Here is an 8,674-nt window from a genome sequence, read left to right as displayed (position 1 = left end):
GTCTACTTACCTGTACCCATTAAATTAAATATTAAATAAAAAGTAAATTATAGAATAAATATTAGTGATAGACCTATCATGGGTTTTTAAGAACACAAATATTCGTTTAATGTTAAACCGAATTGATTATTCGGTCGAATATTTTACACCTTAAGTCACAATATATATTTACATGTTATACATAGTGTATATATAGTATATTCAATGTAAGAAATTATAAAGTATAGTTTACCTACTTCATGATCATTTATACCTTTAAAAAACTAAAAGAAAAAACTAATCTTCAAATTTAAATATTTTCCGTGAATAAGTCTCATGTGATGCTTATAGATTTCATCTCGATTTTGAGTTTTAGCTATACAGCCATCTAGTCTTAATTTAAGACTTAGGTTTTTAATACCTTAGTGACCTAATTATTAAATAAAGTAAATTTCAGTTTGTGTTCATTCTTTGAATGTGAGTTTGTTTTATATTTGAGAAAATTTCAACAATTCATCCAAAGGAGTGTTTTAAGCAATCTTTTTTTCTTTAAATCAGTCTAGAATCCTATCAAATTGATTTTCTCGGTAGATACCATTATTTGCTTAGCTCCATAAGCGCAGCTTTATAGAAAAGGTTTGATATTAATCTTCATATGATATCGATATAATATTACGTTACTACAGGAGTTGTGATTTACCTCTCTTATGTACTTAAACTTATTTCATTATGATGGCAAACAACCTAATGGTCGTATGGATAACACTGGTTTTTCAAAACAAGGGAGCTACATGTGGCGAGCCACGTTGACTCCGTTTAATATCAGAGAAACAATATCAAGGGCCGCCGGGCGAAAAAAGGTTGAAGCGAACAAGTAATAAAATAATATATTTGTGTCGTTTGCAGATAAAACACTTGGAGTAATAGTGCAAAAAACATGACTAAAAGTAACACATCATATCACTCGTCGTCAGATCGCCTGCTCTGGTGACAGGAGGGCTAGTACATTTTTTCTCAGAGAGTCGTTACTACGAATCAACGGTGTAATGCTGCTGGCGTTCTTGCCACCGTGCCACGCAGTCATGATATTAATTATAGACATTCTTATTGATTTGAGTCTATTTATTTATCTTCTATAGCCTATTCCAATCGAAAACCTTAGCTTTACGTATTCCACGCGATTTTCTAATGGCCCTGCTGTATTACTAACTGCTTTGGATTAACATATCGTTATTTGCTATACAACACCATTCCACTTAATTACTTATATCCACTTTAATTTTACTTCCAAAGTTCCGATAACAGTTTGTCCGATGTTCAAAACGCCATTTTTTCGCAAATCCATATTAAATATCAAAGATTATTCCAGCTCTCAATCAACGATATCGCGTCAAATGTTGTTTATTTGGCTTTGTAAATCTATAGTTATGCTGAGCTGAGATTCAAGTCGTTTCGTGAACTCTTTACTTAACTTCTATTTAAATGCGAATACTTATAAATTATTTACGTTATACCACCGGGTTTCTTGTACACATCCGCAAACAATTATAATTTCATAGGTATCTGGAGATAAGTAAATGTACAAAACATTGCAAGTTAGTAACCGTATAGATACATTTACGGCAAAACCTAAAGCAAAGGTTTTCCGCGGATAAGCGGGTTATTTGGAATACCCTAAACATTTTCCGGGCATTTCCCTCGTAATCAATGCATCATGATCTAAATGCATAATTATATTCAATAAATGCAAACAAAACCCGCATTCACGGCCGATGGATACGTTAACGTTCGTTGCACGCCCCGACTTCTACACACTGTGTAATCGATTTACAGTTTATACATTTTTTCATGTCATATGGATTGGCAAATGGGCCACCTGCTGGTAAATGGTCACCACTGCCCACTACTGTAAGAAATATTCATCATTGCGCCTTAAGTTTTTTAAATTTTGTCAAAAGCAAACAGCAAAAATCTCACTAGTTAATTCTTTTCTCGAATGAAACATCGCTCATTTATTTTTATATTTTTTGTCATCTTCGTCGCTGAATAAAGGAATGATCGATATTTTTCCGTGTGAACTGAAAATTTAACTTCAAACAATACAACACGGATTGGCCTGAAATCCGGCAATTTAACATTTTCTCCGAATTTTAATATATTTTAAAAGACAATAAAATAATGACCGCAATGTGGTTTCGAAACCACAGGAAGCCGGGCAATTAGTATTTAACAAACAACAAACTTACAAAAATTGTATTTGTTAAGTACCTACCGCGAAAGTTTACAGCGGAAGATTTCTAAAATGGAAGCTGAACACTAATCAGGTTAGGTCAGGTCAAATATTAATACTTGCATTAACTTTTCTTCTAAAGTCATCTAAACTAAGGCTAGCCCCTTAAGACGAGGGCTTTCTGCAACATTAGCAGCGGCCTCCTCTTTATAAGGCTCATGTAACATTGGCGATTAGAGAGCGAGTTCGCTACGAATAACCCCATGAATCCTTCGAGAAAAGAATTAACTAGGTACCTGCTACTAGCAACGTAAAAATATAATCATCCATTAACAATAATAAAATACACATCAACACGATAAAGATTTCCCTCCTTAACTTAAGTATGATTTATTTATAGCAATTCGAAGAAATAGAAAGAGTACAATTATTAAGATCCGACTACAGCGCCAATTACAGAACGACCCAACTAGGTCAGACCTTTAACGCGTATCCTTCACGTTCCCTCCTCTTTACCTAGAAACTATAGGTCTGCTAATATTTACGCGTAATATACGCGTCATGTCAGTTTATCTTTACACAACATCTTTTATAACGGACCGATGCTTAAATTGCATTGCACTCCGTGAACTCATAAAAGCTACGTCGTTCCCAAATATAACATGCAAATTGGCACTCCGGACGTGCCAGACATAGGTGAACTGGCATACATTGCTGATTTCCTTACGTATAAATAGATGCGGTTGTTGTAAAAGGGCAATGTATATTGTTTGAAAGGTTGTAAGTGAAGGTTGTCGTGACGCACCGGAAGGCAGACGGATGCCTGCGCACGGCGGCGCCCTTACGAATAAAAAGCCAACGAGAATGTCTCGGGCCTGAGCGGTACTTTGAGCCCATATATCCACGCCTTAATTCTAGGTACTTAATATTATGGCAATATATGTTACGTAAAGGGGACATATTTGAGTTGCATTAAAACGTTTCTAAAAAACTTATGTAAAATAATATTAAAAGTATAACATCTCGTCTTATTGCTAGTAGGAGGGCTGGTACATTTTTTGCTCTGAGGATTGGAATTGCAATTCAATAGGTAAATGCTGTTAGCATCCTTGCACCTTTCATAGCGGTTATTATTTTCAACTATTTTTAATTGTTATATAATTAAAAAAAAAGTTAGAAGATAAACAACAATTCATATCATTTTATCAACATAACCATGTTTTTTATTTTAATAATTATCTGTTTTTTTTTAAGTTATTATTATTTTTCGGTCTGGAAAGGTCTGGAAGTTGTACACTCCCGAGTCCTGTACCTCGGAGAGCAAGTCAAGGGGTTGATCCTGCGCCCGAGCCGAATTTCCGGTAGTGTCGGATTCGCCGTCCCATCGGATTACGTAAGTGTTTGTTAATACGTAGTGGCTTAGATAGACTTTAGTCACTTTAAGATTTGTCGCCGTAGCCGAAAACGGTCAGAACGACATCAGCATCATATAATGTATTATAACGTAAGTGTAATAGCATAGACGTGATTGTATAGCATATTTTTAACTTTGCCGTTTCATAAATACTCCAATACTCCAATAGCGTTCAGTTTTTTTTCCCACGCATCGTAAATATTTTTGAGAAGTGCTATTTCCGTAACAGTTGTCGGGCGACCTCTCGTAAAACCGAAATGGACGAGAAATTGATTTAAAATATTTTATTTAAAAGTGGAAGTATAGAAATGGCCTGTCATTACTGGGATCGCTTTTGTTTCTTCAATCTTAAGAAGTGGTAAATCTTTACTACATTTTCACAAATTAAGAAATGAACCCGTGTCCTAATCTTGTTAAAAATTACTGCAATATACGCAGCAATATCATGTAGGTATGATTTTATTAATAAATAGAACCGTTATAGTTGTGGTTATTGTTTTTAATATTGAGAGTTTTAAATACTTTTACGTATGTCTAATAAAGAGACTGTTCCAAATGAAAAATCACTAACGCATTTAGAAGCATTGTCATTTAATAATCTAGCTGCGTCTAACGATCATGATTTTAAGTGAAATGTTATTTCATTGCGTATATTATCAAATTATTTGTTGAATATATTATATTACAATAAAACAAAAATCAAATAAATTTGCAACTTATAATTCTGACTGTGCATGTTACCGTTGTTTACTTTGATTGATACCATTTCCTTTTTAGGTTTTCCGCAAACTCTACCAATGACATCCCATATATTGAGATTTTGTGAGGCGGATCCTTCACATCCGAAAGCAAGAGATATTCGAATGGATAACATAACATCGTATAGCCGCTGAACTAGTTCAACGCCACACGAACAATGGATATCCAAACAACATTAAAAGGGCCCGACTTATTTCTCATAACATACCTTGTAAATCCAGCTCGACCGTTACATCGCCGTGACAAAGGGGTCCATCGGCCACACCTCCGTGCGAGACGCGTGGTTCCGCGCCCCACGTCTCGTCTAGAAAGTGGTCTACGTGACGCTTCGCACGTGTTACGCCTCACTGCACCATCTTCTTTGTGATAGCTGATAACAGCAGATTTTTATTGATTAGCCAAGATCACATGGGTTTGTTATGCTCCGAACTATGAATTATTAGGACTTATTACTAACGTCATGTTTTAATAATCATAACTATTTACAAGCAGCTAAAACGTACAAAAGCCCAAGCTACCAAACAGACGTTTCATTTAAAAAAAAAATCTAAATCAAAGTATTTCAACTACAGATTATATTCAGTATAAAGTTTCTTTTGAAATTAAACCATATACATGACATGAATTACACTATAGAATTGAAATTAATTTCAGGCTTATTGTGAAGTTTGACCTCAGTAAGATTATTGGCCAAAGAGTGCATTAGATATATGTATTTTTTTAATTTAGACCATGAATAAAATAGTAGTCTTATTACATTAGGTCGGTCACCTCTCTCTCAAACTCTGTACAGTGCACAATATATTTTCTTCTTCTGAATGTCAAATTACTGATGTCGGAAAGAGAGAGGCGGTAACAAAAGTGAAATAAAAACTGTGTAACTATGACATTAACACTCATTCGTCAGTCTTAGGTGTAGAACGAAATAACAGCGCTTGAGAAGCAGCCAAAAGAAAACGTGCTACCGAAAAGCTATATCACACAATTTTATGTGTATAAATTAACTGTTATAGTCAAGAACTAAAATCCGCGCAGGCTAAGCAATGGGCATGAGTTCCAATATATTGAATATTACCCAACAAATTACTAATAATAATGTTGTTACTTCAATACACAATCTGTTTGAATTATGATTTCAAATTTGATTTGAATTCGTAACCGAGACAGGTTTCAAAGCGCTACGTGTCGAGATTGTAAATCACTGGACGAGGCCGCTGACTGCAACGTGCTAACTCCGAAATACCTCAATTTATAACATTTATTTCCAGGATTACGTTTTTATTGATATTCATTTGAAATGTATTGACTCACTGCTCAAGTTGCACTTAAAGACAAAAAACCTGCTGAGTTACTTTCGCCGGTTCTTCTCAAGTCCGAGGTGTTTATTTCCGAACCGTTGATATTTTTGACAAATAATAATTAAGTTTATATTGAATAAATATTTGAACATTGCTTCACGTGAGTCGATAAATCTGAAAGAGAGGCACACACTTTAATGGCAATATTTTGGTTATGGACACTAGTGAAGAAATCGCGAAGAGAACTGGCACAAATGGCGACTACTAAAGAGAATCTGGACTATAGACAACGTAGACAAATACCAAAGGAGTACGGCTAATTAATCCAGAATCCCACGAAGACAAATAACACCAAGGAAGACAATTAGGACTCATTCTGCATCAATGAAAAAGTCTTTTAAATTAACATGGTTATTTTAATTAGGGGAGGATGGGGGAATTGCGGACGCTGAAGGGAAATAACGCACAACATTCGTACTATTAGTAATAATCAGTCTGTCTTTATTAATTATTAATCTTTAGTTATACATCTACAAAAACAATTATACTTATTAAACGAGATCAATCAACAAATAGAATATTTTTAGCAAAAACAAAACCTTGTCTGTCCGTAATTACCCGTAACGCTCGGGGTAAATTCGGACTGACCCTGGGTTAATTACGGACAGCATGGGGTATTTACGGACTAGGTCCAAATCATAGACAAAAATCACAAGTACAGCCTTTAGAAGAACTTCCTGCAGTGCAGTACTCATGAGCCCACTTGTTACACTTTGAACACATAATCCAGTCTTCGGCGGGTGGATCACTGTACTTGTCAAACGAGCAGGAGGCTCACCTGATGGAAAGTGACTACCACCGCCCATGGACATCTGCAACACCGGGGGGCTTGCAGGTGCGTTGCCGGCCTTTCAGGAAAGAGTACGCTCTTTTCTTGAAGGTTCCTAAGTCGTATCGGTTCGGAAAAACCGTCGGCGAAAGCTGGTTCCACAGAGTGGTTGTGCGAGGCAGAAAATGTCTTAAACATCGCGCTGTTGTGGATTTTCGGACATCTAGGTGGTGCGGGTGATATTTGGAATTTGGACGAGATGTCCGAAGGTGAAATTCAGCAGCCGGGATTAATTCGAACAATTCCTCGGAACATTGCCCGTGATAAATTCTGTAGAAGTAAAATTGTAATACCAATCCATTCCTGCCATACCAGTTTCTTTATTGAAATTATGTTTTATGTTGTTTGCGGTGGCAAAATCGAAAGCTATCTTTCTCAGAGTAGGTATTGTTATCCCAAAGAAAGCCTTACATGACTTTAAAATAAAATCAACCAGTTCGTTTTCTTGTATTTCGTTAAAAACAGATTTTTTACCTCTCTTTGGTATTGTAGAAACACTACCTTTTTTCACTTGATCAAAGAAAGTAGCTCTGGGAATACCATATTTTTCTTCCGCCTGACGAAAAGTTATCTTCTGGTCTTTTATTTCTTGTACAGCTTTTTGTAATGATTCGATGGTGTATGATTGTTCTGTTTTTCTTATATATTTCCGAGGCATCTAAAAATGAGCAGTTATTGATTAATTTCATAATAGTTTATCGAATTAGGGGTAATTGCGGACGTCCGTATTTACCCACAAGCCGTGTCCGCAATTAACCCAACTGGGTATTTTTAAATCAAAGAGAGAAATTTGTAGGTTATGAAAACGTTCCATAAAAACAAACCTTGGCGATTCAAACTCCATTGACAAAGCTATCCATAGAAAATATCACTTTTTAGCATCACTTAGTATACAGACCTGTCCCTCAAATTAAAAAACACTAAAAATTAGATCAATACACACTTTTTTTTTTTATTTTACCTACCTTTCAAACTGTGCGCAGCCGGCTGTCGTAAGTTTTTGTGTGACACTAAAATAGCGGAATGAAACAGACGACAGCACCGGGCTGCCGCAGGGGGGAGGGAATGAGTAGATACTTGCTAGTCCGTATTTACCCCGCGTCCGCAATTCCCCCATCCTCCCCTACTACAAGTATTTAAAACGGGATATTTTTTTTTTACGTTTTTTATTTTTGTTCGTGAACAAGATATTCGTAGATATTGTCGAAATATCGAGCTCCACCAAATAAAAATAAAAAACGTGGTAAATATCCCGTTATAAATACTTGTAGTCATGAAAAAGTCGTCGTCATAGATAGGTAATCGAGATGGTCCAGCGGGTAGAACGCGTACATCTTAACCGATGATTGCGGTTAAATTTATGCGATCATCTCGTGCTCAGCGGTAAAGGGAAATATTGATAGTTCAAACTTGTTACCGCCGCGACAACCCAAGATGGATGCCCCTTTCTTTTACTACGTCTGAAGGGTGACGACACTTCCTTGACCACGTCACTCAGTTTTCGTTCTACAATAATATACTAGCTATATATGTATACACGAGCTACGTATGTATATACATTCACACACACACATAATTAGTTAGAGTTCAATGACATTGTTCGTTTCAATTTAAAATGTCAATGTGTGAAAAAGAAAATGTCAAGAAAATATTGTGAAGATTTCATTTAGAAAGTTGCTTTAAAAGTTAAACTGTTACTCACTACTACAGTTTGTCAAAACTATTGTTTACGAATAATTCGTGGCAACTTTACGTATGAATTCATATCACGCAGGCACCTGTATGTTACAGTCAGCATACATTCATCTTTACCTTTCATTTAAAACTAGTGGGTCTCCGGCGAAATTTCACGTTTATTCAAAAGATTTTTTAGAAATTTGAAACCTATGACAGGTTCTATTTTGATTTCATTTCATTGTGAACTGCAAGTCACTGATCTACATTTGGCGCCAAAATGATGAAACCTCTTATAAATGATTTTTTTAGTATCAAATAGTATCTATACATTAGTTCAGTTAGAATTGGAGTATGTCGAAAACAATTTACTTTGATATTGGTTACGTTTTTAATTATTTTTTCTTTTACAGCGTTAGTACTGCTCTCTA

The sequence above is a fragment of the Vanessa tameamea genome, chromosome 16 (genome assembly GCF_037043105.1).
Source record: "Vanessa tameamea isolate UH-Manoa-2023 chromosome 16, ilVanTame1 primary haplotype, whole genome shotgun sequence".
Lineage (NCBI taxonomy): Eukaryota > Metazoa > Arthropoda > Insecta > Lepidoptera > Nymphalidae > Vanessa > Vanessa tameamea.
The sequence above is the reverse complement of the archived record's forward strand: the minus strand, read 5'-3'. Positions refer to the sequence as shown.